The sequence below is a fragment of the Ambystoma mexicanum genome, chromosome 1p, assembly GCF_040938575.1.
Source record: "Ambystoma mexicanum isolate Mex_15411 chromosome 1p, UKY_AmexF1_1, whole genome shotgun sequence".
In the NCBI taxonomy this organism is placed as follows: Eukaryota; Metazoa; Chordata; class Amphibia; order Caudata; family Ambystomatidae; genus Ambystoma; species Ambystoma mexicanum.
In genome coordinates, this window is record NC_090921.1 from 1,089,833,848 (window position 1) to 1,089,846,891 (window position 13,044).

Here is a 13,044-nt window from a genome sequence, read left to right on the forward strand (position 1 = left end):
CACAGAGCATATGTGTTGTACAGTCCATACATTACACAATTAACATCTAAAACCTCACATCAAAGGCAAGTAGCAGCTCACTTTGATGTCAATGTTAAAATGAGGGGATAAATGTACACTTTTCATGTGGAAATGTACACTTTTAATACACAAATGTACACTGTAGGAGGCAAACAACGTAGAAATAGATTGGAGGACCATTTTATGTTAACACTTACATTTGTGATATTAACGTTATGTATATGAACACTAATAACACAAACTCTGACTATGCACCCTCTTCAACACACGCTCCTATGACACGTGCTCATATAACATGCACTCCTGCGACATGTGCTCCTACCACACTCACTCCTATGATACATGTTCCTACAACACACAGTCCTCCAACAGTGTCTTATAAAACAGACTCATATGACACGCACTCCTATCATGTGCACTGCTATTATTTACACTCTTATGACACACACACTCATGACACATGCTCCTATAACACACGCACATACAACATGTCCAATTACAACACATGCACCTATAACAAGTGCACATATGACACTTGTGAAAACAGGATGGAGCTTATCTCGACTGAGAGGTGGAGGTCCCACTTCCAGGGGATTTTCTTGGATGCTGATATGGAACTTCTTATTTGAGTGCTGAAGAAGTACATTTTAGCGCCGAAGAGATTGGTTAGATTGTGGAAACAACACCCTTGGGTAAAGCAGCAGTCCCTGATGGAATGCACTCTAATATTATTAAGAGCTTCACAGATTTGTGGGGCCCGATTTAGGTAAACATTTTAACGCAGTAAGCTGTTCAGGGGTATTTCTTTGCTCTTGGTCTCAGAGCATTTTAGTACCTGTCGTTAAGAAGTGGGAAACTGGTGATTCTAATTGTTACAGAACTATCTTACTGATCGATATTCCCGGGCAAGGTATTTGCCAAATGCCTACTATCTAGGGTCGAGGATTGGGCTGACTCTTTGAATCTTCTGAAACCATCTCAGGCTGGATTCAGAAGAGGGTGCTCCACTATTCATCATTGCCTGATGTTCTCCACACGCATAACTAAATATTGCTTGGGAAGCTATATGTGGCTTTTTCGATCTGGAAAAGGCCTTTGACTTGATCCCAAAGCAAAGGCTATGAAGAAAGCTAGCCGCCTTAAAAATGCTGGTTGAACTTCTGAATCTTTTCCAACTTTGCTATAGAGACATGCATGCTTCAGCGCAGGCTTCTTCCGAGGGCCGGTTGTCGAAACCATTTCAAACTAACAGGGGTGTGAACTCTAATATTATTTATTATAGATCTGTCCGATTTTAACCCAGAAACTCTTGGAACCATGGTTCATCCCCCTTCTTTGAATGGCACTACTTTCGGTTCCCTTTTGTAGGCTGACAACACTGCCCTGATTGATTTAACTGCAATGGAGTGTTATTTATGCTGAAGAATCTTTCTCTTCCCATGGCCTGAAACTGAATAAATCGAAGACCAAGTTTTGGTTTTTGGCAAGGGCAGAAACTGCTCAACTTGGGCTGTCGATGGTGAAAGATCAAGGTAGTACAATCTGTACTACCTTGATGTTGTGGTAATTGTACACAAACTGTTGTGGTAATTGTACACATTTGGTGTGATGATGGACATTTTCGACAACTATGACACCTTCAAACATCTATTCTAGTAACAATTTGCAATTTGTGAGTGCAGAGGCATCTTTCAGTTGTTGAATAGAACACAGCACTTCTGTTCATGGAAGCGAGCTACATACGGGGGGAGAGTTGCATTCCAGACCTTGCTATCTATGAGGTGCTATTCGTGTCCTGGGAGCCGACACGCTCTAACGGGGCTCAGCAAAGAGGGGACGTAAGAAGAGCATAATTCAAGCCTTTAGCTGCTTTTTTCTAACATATTCTAGCATATAACGAGACTGGCTGGCAGCTGCGAAATGATTAAATGCCCTGCAACTCTGCTTCAAGGCTACATTCGGGAGGGAGCCGGGCATTCTTCCTGGCGCTGCCTACGTTGTGTTTCAACGAACTCTTGTTATCCTCGCGGCCCTGCGGCCTTGTCCTTTTACGTGCAGACAACAACGTTTTACAGTCGAGCAGTGTAAGTGGAAAATGTACTGCGAAGCAATAAGAACAGAAAGCAATGAGCAATGATTAGAAAACAAAAATGGCGATTCTTGTTGCATCAAAATGGCCGTTCATTGGCAAACTCGGATACCTATATTCTGTCATATCGTGAATGAGTCGGTTGGCCCACGGCCATAAAAATACGTTTGCGGTCACATAGTAGAGGTATCCATTTTTCTAGACTGACAACCTGACACTGTGCTCGTTGCAGCCATGGTAGGGGAGGTGTTAGTAGAGGGAGATGCCATCACGTAAAAAGCATAGTAGGCAGCCAGACAGCGGCAGTAATCAGACCAGTGGTAAAGAATATCCCTAACATTTGTATTACAGTTGCTAATACCACTGGCATATCTATCTTACCTTTGCTGCGGTTCGGCAGCTCCTTTACTTTAGATGATATAGGTGCCGCCTGAAAATCTCTCAAAATATGCGTTATTTTGTTAGTATCTTTTAGTCAAGCCCTGCTTATCAAATAATCGTTCAATGCCCAGGCGAAAAGCAGCTCCCACGCTTTCCTTACCATCCTATCCCATGGGCCGGTATTGCCGCGTGGAGATGTGGAAATGATTGAGCTATTATCATAAGGAACGTGCTATAATATATGCGTATTCTTCTTCTTCTTCTCAAGTATTTTGGCCTTTTTATAACGTATACAAAATTGTGTGATAGCGCTTCTGGGGTGTTATCGTCCATGGGTAGCATTTACTCCTGGGCAGTGATGTATATTCCTTATCTTTCTTATATATATACAATAGCAAATACACAATACCTGCATGTGCGTGACAAAAAGAAGAAAACATGCACGTGTTTACACAGTGTGGTGTATTTTGCAGGTTGCTTGACAATGTCCTTCATTAGTTCGTGGTGGTGGGAGTTAATTTGTAGCTAGCTCATATGCTTTTGTTTGGGATCTCGTGACCACAGGGTGGGCTATGGCGGATTGGTCGGTTATGTCCTTTGGGGTATCTACTGTCTGCACTTTTTCGTTGTTGTTGTCAGTTGTCGTTGCTAAAGCGTTGGCCCCTTCGCCGAGGTGAGGGTCGGTCTATGCTTTTTAGGGCTTGATGTCGTGGATGTGTGTCCACACGTCCTTTCCCCTAAGTTTTACTGCTCTGGGGACTATTTTGTCCACCAAGTATGGACCTGTAAATCGAGGGTTGTTCCAACTTCTGCTGAAGTTTCATAGGAGAACCTGGTCTCCTTCTTTTACTGTCCCCTGCACTGGTTGTTCTTGCTCCTCGTTGGTTGCTTCTCTTTGCTGATTGTTCTTTGACCGGCCCTGTGTCCATTCGATCTGTTGAGAGATAAAAGCGGCACTAGTAACCAAAAAAGAGACATACTCAAGCATTTCTTCACCAAAAACAGTTCTTGTGGCATGGTAGTCAGTTGTGGCCCTTGATGTTGGTGTGAGCGAGAGGTGCATTTGACGTCCGGTCACCACCTCCTGGGGTGTGAGGTGGTGGTCCGACCCTGGCCTATTTCTCAACTGAAATACAGAACTCCTATTTCTAGGATCTACACGCTACCTCAACAAGCTGGACCACAAATATTCAGCGTTCATAATTGACGATAACAAGATCAAGGTAGCTAAGGAGGCTTTTATCTAGATTCCACCCTTACCTTCAACAAACAAGTGAATGCAATGGCCTCCGCCACCTCTTACACTTGCAAACTCATTAGGGCAGCCAAACCCTTTCTTTCCCCCACCAACTGTACCACCTTGGCCAGGGCGCTGATCCTGTCCAAGTTGGACTATTGCAACGCTCTATATGTAGGCTGTAATAAATATATCTCAAACAAAATCCAAATCCTCCAAAATAATGCCCTCAGAGCGGCCCTTAGTATCCCGAAGAAAGCCCATATCTCTGATTCCAGAAGATCGGTCAATTGGCTATCCACCAAGGACAAGATATTCCTCAAATCGGTGTCTCTGATTCATAAATGCCTCCACCAAGCAGCCCCTCAATACCTCATCTCCAGATTCACTAGACCCACCCTCTCTCGTCCCTTGAGAACGGCCAACTCCAACCTTCTTCTTGTGCCCAGGTTCAAACGTACAATGTCAGGAGGCAACAGCTTTCCAGTAAAAATTCTGGAACTCCCTTCCTCCTACCTGTAGGGAGGACCTACCCTACCACCAGTTCAGAGCCAGGACTACCCACTGGCTTAAAACTCTTAACTCATAACAACCTTTCTAATGCCCAAATGCGTCACATGGCTCCTTACCTCATTGCATGTAAATATGTATATAGCATTGTATATGGTCTACCCTTCCTACTCGGCGTGATACGTCTGGCACTGTAACCGCAGCTGGACCTCACCCTACTGTATGTATGTAACTAAGTTTTGCAACCCTCTTGCTGCCTCTGCGCCTGGCTACCCCCGGGTTAGGTGCGCATTATAAATAAAATATAAATACAAAAATACAAATACAAATAAGGCCAAAGGGAGGCAGTATAGCCAACTCTTTTTTGTTGTTTGTTGGATCTTTGCTATCTCTTCTTTTAGGCGGCCGTTGAGGCGTTCGCAGACGTCATTTGCTTGTGGGTGATATGCGCATGCAAACTTATGTTTTATTCCCAAGTGGGCAGTTACATGCTGGAACAGTTCATTGGCAAAGTGTGGGCCATTGTCTAACCGTAATACTTTGCATACCCCCCACCTCGGGAAGACCTCCCTCACCAGAAATTTGGCTGCTCTGAACGTGTCAGCATGGGAGCATGGACCAGCCTCGATCCACCTTGAAAATCGGCATGCTACTACAATCATGTATCTGTAGCCTTGACATACATTGATCATGTTATTGTAGTCAATGTGTAAGTGCAAGAAGGGTCCTTCAGGCCGGGGTATTGTACCTTTGATCACTTGCAGTGTGTGGCTGGCCGTAAATTGCTGGCATGTGAGGAAGTTGCTAATGAAATTTGCAACATGTGAATTTAGCTCGGGCAGAACTATTATTCTTTTATTCATGCAGCAATTACTTCTTTCCCTGTATGTGTGGGGCAGTGCAATTGGGTCATGGCTGTTTTCAATAGTGCCAGGGGCATCACGACCTTTGCAGTATTATTCTGTCGCCATAATGCATCTGTGGGGTACATGGTGCATCCTCTTTTAAGCCATAGTTCCTTTTCTGCCATTGGTGCTGCTGCCTGTAACTCCATAATCTGTGTCTCTGGGATGTGTGTGTACCCATCCTTCATCAACATCTGTCAAACCCCTCCTTATCTTTTTGTTTTTCTGGGAGGGCCCATGTCTTGCCAAAATACGCAGCATGTTTCGCATGTGCATCTGCTGTTTCATTACCTCTTGATATTGGGTCATCCCTGTTAGTGTGGGCCTGACATTTTACCAATGCTACCTCTTCCGGGTAGTTTATTACTTCAATTAGTTAAGCCAATAGGAGAGCATGTTGTACCGGGGTACCGTTTGCTCTTCCGAATCCCCTTCTTTGCCATTTTATTAGTCCTGAGTGTACTGTTGATGTAACATATGCACTGTCAGAATATATAGTTACTCTTTTTTCATTGCTTTCTTCTAATGCTAAAATCAGTGCTACTAGCTCCGCTGCTTGCGCTGAATAGTGTTGTGGTAATTGTACACATTTCACCGGAACGTAGGGCCAGTCTTCCCTCAAACATACTACTGCTGCTCCTGTTCTTCTCTTCCCATCGCTTTGGTCAATTGTTGACGACCCATCTATGTACATTATCTTTCCCCCCTCTAGGGCATTTTCTTCCACCTTCCTAGTGCTTGAGTAAATTTCAATAGCCTGTGTGCAGTCATGTGCATACTCTCCATCTGTCATGATCCATAGAACGCCTCCCTTTTGGACTTCCTGGTCTCTGTCACAACGGGGCTTGCACTCCTTGGTACTTCCAACATGGCCGTCTAACGTGGTATGCTCTCCACCAGCCCCCAAGTCAGACGTAGCTCATTCTACAAAGAGACCACGCCCCGCGGCCCCGCGCATCTCAATGCTACCGCTTGCAGTGGCTAGACGTGTGCTCCGTAAGTCGCTGTAACTAATCTCTTGTTTCCTGGTTCCCGGACCCTCTATTTCCCCCTCTTCATTTCCTCCATCCTTACTCTGCCTTGATTCCCGGATCTCGTGTACCACCTCCGAGTACACCTCCCTCGTTTCCTGGACTTCCCGGAGACTCCGAGAAGCGCTGAACGCACGCTGGAACCAGAAGAGGCTCGCGCCGGCTTGTACAAAACCCGATCCGTACGCAAGAAGGCTCCTTCCAAGAATTCCTGCAAGGATCAAACTCAGGTGAGAAAGGGGGAAATCTGTGAGAGATTGAGACGCCAAACGACCGAAGTTGAATCGGACATGGAGGCAGCCGTTCAGGATCTCATGCATCGCATGCAAGAATTAATGACCGAGGTGCAGAATCTGAAAGCGTAAAATGCTGCATTAAAACAATTAGTTTTGTCCCGTGATTCCGCTACAAAGGAAAGCGTACTACTGGGCGGCATTGTAGATAAATACGATGGGTCTGCAAAAACCCTTAGTGGATTCCTTGACTCCAGTTTAATCCACTTTACCTTTAAGCCCTACTACTTTTCTACCCCCAGGGCTAAGGTGGGCTTTATAATTTCGCACCTCTCCGGAAATGCACTAACCTGGGCCACACCTTAAGTCAATTCTGGAGATGCCCTCCTGGATGATTACAACGGATTTATACAGGCCCTTAAGACCATGTTTGACCACCCAGAACAGGTCTTTAGCGCCCAGGAACGTCTACCTGATTTCCAGCAAGGTTCCCAGGACATGCTTACGTATGTAACACGATTTAAACAATTGGCTAAAGAAGCGGATTGGTCCTCAGAAGCATGCTTTACTCTTTTCTGAAGGGGGCTAAATGAAGACATCAAAGATGAACTAGCCAGAGTGTCTCACCCAAGTTCATTCCAGGCCCTTATGGATCTTGCTATGCAGATAGACTTGCGTATCCAGGAAAGGAAGGCAGAGAAGAAGAAAACAAAGATACCCTTCCAGAAGGTTTCCATTGAGACCTCCTCAAAGTCTGACCCTACTCCTGCCTCTGTTAACGATCCAAAACCCATGCAATTAGGGGCTTTCCATGGACCCATATCCCCGCAAGAAAGGATGCGAAGGATCCACACAGGGTTATGTATGTATTGTGCCTCGGATAAACATCTAGTTAGAGAGTGTCCTCCAGCCCCTCCACGGTGTTCGGGAAACGCCAGCTCCCGATCCTAGATGGAGCAAGGCTTCGGGAGAGAGATGTTTGCTCCACATCTATTCCATCCTTGAACTCTCCTGGACAGAACAACCTAGTGATTCTACAGGCCTTTCTATTGCCATCCAAGAATGAGACCTACCCCATTTTGGCCTTGGTGGATTGTGGGGCCATGGGGATATTCATAGATCAAGATTGGGTCGTTAGCCACCACATTCCATATGAAACTCGAGGCATCATGCAACCTGTGGAGGTGATGGACGGAAGGCCTTTTTCTTCAGGACCCATAACCTTACAGACCAAAGAGATCCAACTCTAGATAAACCATCATCAAGAGGTGATCAAATTTGACATCATAAAGTCAGCTCATTACCCAATTGTACTGGGTATGCCCTGGTTACGGAAGCACAACCCATATATCAACTGGGCAGCAGGATCCTTGTTTCTTGGTTCTGAGCATTGCATGTCTCACTATCTATTCCTGGATTCCTCCTCGACATCTTCCGAAGGCACGCAAACAGACCAGCAAGGCCCATTCATAGTTTCAAATATCATACAGGTTCCTAAGGCCTATCAGGAATACGCTGACGTGTTTTCAACTGCTATAGTCCAGGCCCTACCCCCTCACAGACCTGAAGACTGCGCTATTGATACAGAACCTTCAGCAGTGATTCCCTTTGGAAGGATGTTCATTTTATCCGAACCAGAAAAAAGGGCCCTCCGAGAATACTTGGATACCAACCTTGAAAATGGCACCATAAAACCATCCAAATCTCCAGCTGGAGTTTTGTTGTTTTTTATTCCCAAGAAAGACACTAAAGAGCTTAGGCCTTGTCTTGATTATCGTGGATTAAATCAATGCACCCTCAAGGACCGCTACCCATTGTCCTTAATCTCAGATATCCTGGAAGCATTGAGAGGAGCTGTAGTATTCACAACATTGGATCTCAGGGGTGCCTACCATCTGATCCGTATCATGGAAGGAGACGAATGGAAAACAGCCTTTAGAACACCCTTTGGTCACTTTGAATACCTGGTCATGCCCTTCGGACTCGCTAATGCCCCAGCGGTCTTCCAACGTTTCATGGATCGGGTGTTTTCTGACATGCTGTTCCTCTTCGTCATAGTTTACCTGGACGATATCTTGATTTACTCCAAGGACCATCTGAAGCATGAAGAACATGTTAAGGCAGTCTTACAACGGCTACGTGAACACAAACTCCTAGCTAAACCCGAGAAATGCCTTTTTCATGTCTCTACTGTTCACTATCTAGGATTTGTCCTTAGTCCAGAAGGAATTGGAATGGACCAGTCAAAGGTAAAAGCCATACTATCTTGGCCTGTTCCCACTACCATGAAACAGATTCAATCCTTCCTGGGGCTTGCCAACTTTTACCGAAAATTCATACCGTCCTTTTCTGAGATAGTTCAACCGATCATTGCATTGTTGAAGAAAGATACTCCCTTTCTCTGGACATCAGCTCAAGATAAGGCATTCCAATGATTAAAAGCAGAGTTTACTCAAGCCCCCATCCTAGCTCAACCTGATATTAATCGACCATTTCTAGTGGAGACGGATGCCTCTAACTATGCCATAGGAGCAGTGTTAAAACAGGAATTCGAGGACAAATTAGAACATCCCATTGCTTACCTTTCACGAACCCTGACTCCCAGCGAGACTCATTATTCCATCTTGGAAAAGGAGCTGTTAGCCATCCGTCAGGCCTTCACAGAATGGCGTCATCTACTTCTGGGTGCTAAACATCCTGTTCAGGTCCGTACGGACCATCGAAATCTTCAAGTTCTACAATCTTTGGAATGTAGGAATAGTCGTCAGGCCCGTTGGGCCTTCTTCTTTGCCCAGTAGCAGTTCCACATCCATCATGTCCCCGGATCACAGAACATAATTGCTGACGCCTTATCCCGACATCCCGACTACGAAACTCTTGAAGATCAGTCCTTCCCAAAGATGTTTCCCCACACAATTTTTGTAGCCCAAGCAATCAGTCTCCTGGAAGACATTTGGATGCAAACCCAGTCCTCCGAGATCTGGAAGGAATTTACGGGGAAGAATCGGTGGAATCTTAGAACAAGAGACGGGTACCTGTTTAAGGATAATGGCCTGGTCATTCCCACACAGAGAATACAACAACGGATTATTAACCTCTGTCACGATACCCTTCGCTCCGGACCGTGTGGCATCTCCAACACCCTCCGTCTCATACGAAGACAATTTTTGTGGCCTAAAATGAAAATTGACGTTCAACGGTACATTCAAGCCTGTGCAGTCTGCAATCAAAACAAGCATGATAACAAGACACCGGCAGGTCTCCTACTTCTACCTACGCTACCGCCTAGGCCCTGGGAATTCATCGCTACAGATTTTATTGTGGAATTTCCACCATCCAGAGGTTACACGACTATCATGGTCATCATTGATTTATTCACCCACATGGCTCATTTTACACCATTGTAAAAATTGCCATCTTCCTCAGAACTCTCTGGCATCTTCCTGGAACACATATTTCGACTTCATGGACTCCCTTCCAAGATCATATCAGACAGGGAAGCTCAATACATCTCTCAATTCTGGAAACACTTATGCCGTATTCTAGGAATCCAACGTGCCCTCTCTTCAGGTTATCATCCACAGACTAACAGAGCTACCAAACGTGTGAACCAGACCCTGCAGCAATACCTTTGTTGTTTCGCCACCAAGGTACAGGAAGACTGGTCACTCTTAATACCTGTGGCTGAATTAGCCTACAACAATTCTGATCACTCGGCAGTCAAGACCAGCCCTTTTTTTTGCAGCCAAGGATTCCACCCTTCGGTTCTACCTTCCATTCTCCCACATCCCACACCAGTACCAACAGTCGACTCCTGGATTGAAACTCTCATCAACGTACACAAGGAAGACAAAGAACACTTAGAAAAGGCCCGAACTCACAGCAAGCGTTATGCGGACTCCAAAAGAAGACAAGGACCTTCTCATGCAGTCGGTGATAAGGTTTGGCTGTCCTCAAAACTACTGCCTCGACATTTACGACCAAACAAACTGGCTCCCCGGTACTATGGTCCTTTTTCCATAAAGGAAATCATAAACCCAGTGACATTCCGGCTCAAATTGCCAGACTCCTGGAAGAAGATTCATCCAGTTTTTCACACTTCTTTATTAAAACCTTACATCCAGTCCTCCCGGAAGTCCTTCAGACCCAAACCTGTGGTTGTGGACGACCAGCTGGAATATGAAGTATCCAGAATATGCGACTCCAGGTATAAACGGGGTCAACTTCAATACCTGGTTGAGTGGAAAGGATATCCTCCTAGTGAAAGAACCTGGGAACCATTTTCAAATCTGAATACCCCTCGATTGCTCAGAAGATATCATCTCATACACCCGGGCAAACCTGGTGGGACAGGTTTTCGGAAGAGGCATGCTGTCATGATCGATAGAACGCGTCCCTTTTGGACTTCCTGGTCTCTGTCACAATGGGGCTTGCACTCCTTGGTACTTCCAACATGGCCGTCTAATGTGGTACGCTCTCCACCAGCCTCCACGTAAGACGTAGCTCATTCTACAAAGAGACCACGCCCCGCGGCCCTGCGCGTCTCAACGCTACCGCTTGCAGTGGCTAGACGTGTGCTCCGTAGTTCGCTGTAACTAATCTCTTGTTTCCTAGTTCCCGGACCCTCGATTTCCCCCTCTTCCTTTCCTCCCTCCTTACTCTGCCTTGATTCCTGGATTTCGTGTACCGCCTCCAAGTACACCTCCCTCGTTTCCTGGACTTCCCGGAGACTCCGAGTACCCCTGGACGCTGAACGCTGAATGCATGATGGAACCAGAAGAGGCTCGCGCGGGCTTGTACAAAACCAGATCCGTACGCAAGAAGGTTCCTTCCAAGAATTCCTGCAAGGATCGAACTCAGATGAGAAAGAGGGAAATCCGTGACACCATCTTCCACCACTTCTGCTATGAATCGTGCTGGGTTAACATTACTGCATCTCACTATTTTGAGCTCCGGTCTGGACATTATTTTCTCGTAACCTGTAGCTCTCTGTGTGATCAGTGTGGATTTTGGCTTATTCAGTATTGCAAAGAGAGCGTGCTCCACATACAGTGTTGTGGGGCATCCCATTGTTATTGAGGAGGATTTTTCTACCGCAAATGCTGCTGCGACTAGGCTCTGTTCGCACAGGAAATGACCCATCATTACAGGATCTAAATGGCCACTGTAAAATGCCACTGGCTTGTGTCCCATGCTTGTCTTTGGGGTTAGTACTGTTTTCATTACTGCAGTATCACAATGTGAAAATATGTAAAATTGTTCTTCATAGTTGGGGTAGCTAATACTGGTGCAGTTGAGATGGCGTGTTTTAACTCATTGACTGCCTCTGTCATTTCCCTTGTCCATCCCAACTTTTTTTCTCCCCTCTGTGCTTCTCTAAGAGCCTCGAGCGGTATTCCTATGTATGAGCTGCAATCAAAGACCCATGCCCTGCAGTAGTTGCAAAGGCCCAAAAACTGCTAGAATTCTCTTATTGTCTGCAGCTGTTGTGCGTTCGTTATTGCTTGTGCTCTTTGTCGTGCAATGTTCCTTCCTTTCTGTGAAATAATCTGCCCAATATAGAGCACCTGTTCTTGACAGTACTGTAGCTTCCCCCTGTCAACCTTGTATCCTTTCTCAGCCAGCACTGTGAGCAACTTTACAGAGTCCCTTCTGCACTTCTCCTCGGTGGTGCTGCAGATGATGATGTCATCTACACATTGTAGCACCATGCTTTTCATTTCAATGTTCCCCAGGTCCATTTGTATTACTCTGTTAAAAATGGACGGTGACTCGCAGTATCCTTCTGGTAGTCTAGTGTGTTTCCACTTTGTGTTGCGGTATGTGAAGCTTGTTAAGTCTTGTGAATCAGGGTGTAGAGGTATTGAGAAGAAGGCGTTCTTAAGGTCGATCACAGTGAAGCGTGACGCCTCTGCTGGTATCTCGCACAGTATAGTAGCTGGGTTAGCTACTATGGGGAATTCTGCCTCTACAATATGGTTGAGGGGCCTCAAATCTTGTATAAAATGCCATGACCCTTCTTTTGCCTTGCACACCGGATACACTGCAGTGTTGCACATTGATTGTAATTGTACCAGTATCCCTCTATCCACTAGGGCAGTTATTGTTTCATATGTTCCTTCATCAGCTTTTTTGGATAGTGGGTACTGTTTCACCCTGGGCAGTATTGCACCTTTCTTTAGCTTTATTTTTACCCCTCCAATGCTCTTTATGCAACCTACGTCATATGAACTAGTGGTCCATAAAGAGGCGGGTACTGCCGCTAAATCTTCCTCATAGAAGGGTACCTGGGTAGTGGCAGATGCTTCTAGTGCCATTGCTATTTTTTGTGCTACCTCCTTGTATGTCACTCTTAGCCAAATGTAGACGTTCATTTGGAACACCATTCCCCCATCTCCTGCTTCGCCTGAGAACAGTTCCTCATCTAACACCTGTGTTAGCCTGCAGCCTTCTGCCAGTGCTATTACTGCTCTCCATGCTTTCCCCTCCCCATCCTGTGCGTGAACTGCAATGTAGTCTGTGGTTTCCACAATGCTTTCTATGCCCACAGATATTATAGCCCCTTCTCCTTCACTGGTCGGTGTTTCTGGTCTGAAAAGGTAAGCTGCTGGTCTCCTCCACACCTTGCCCTCAATTC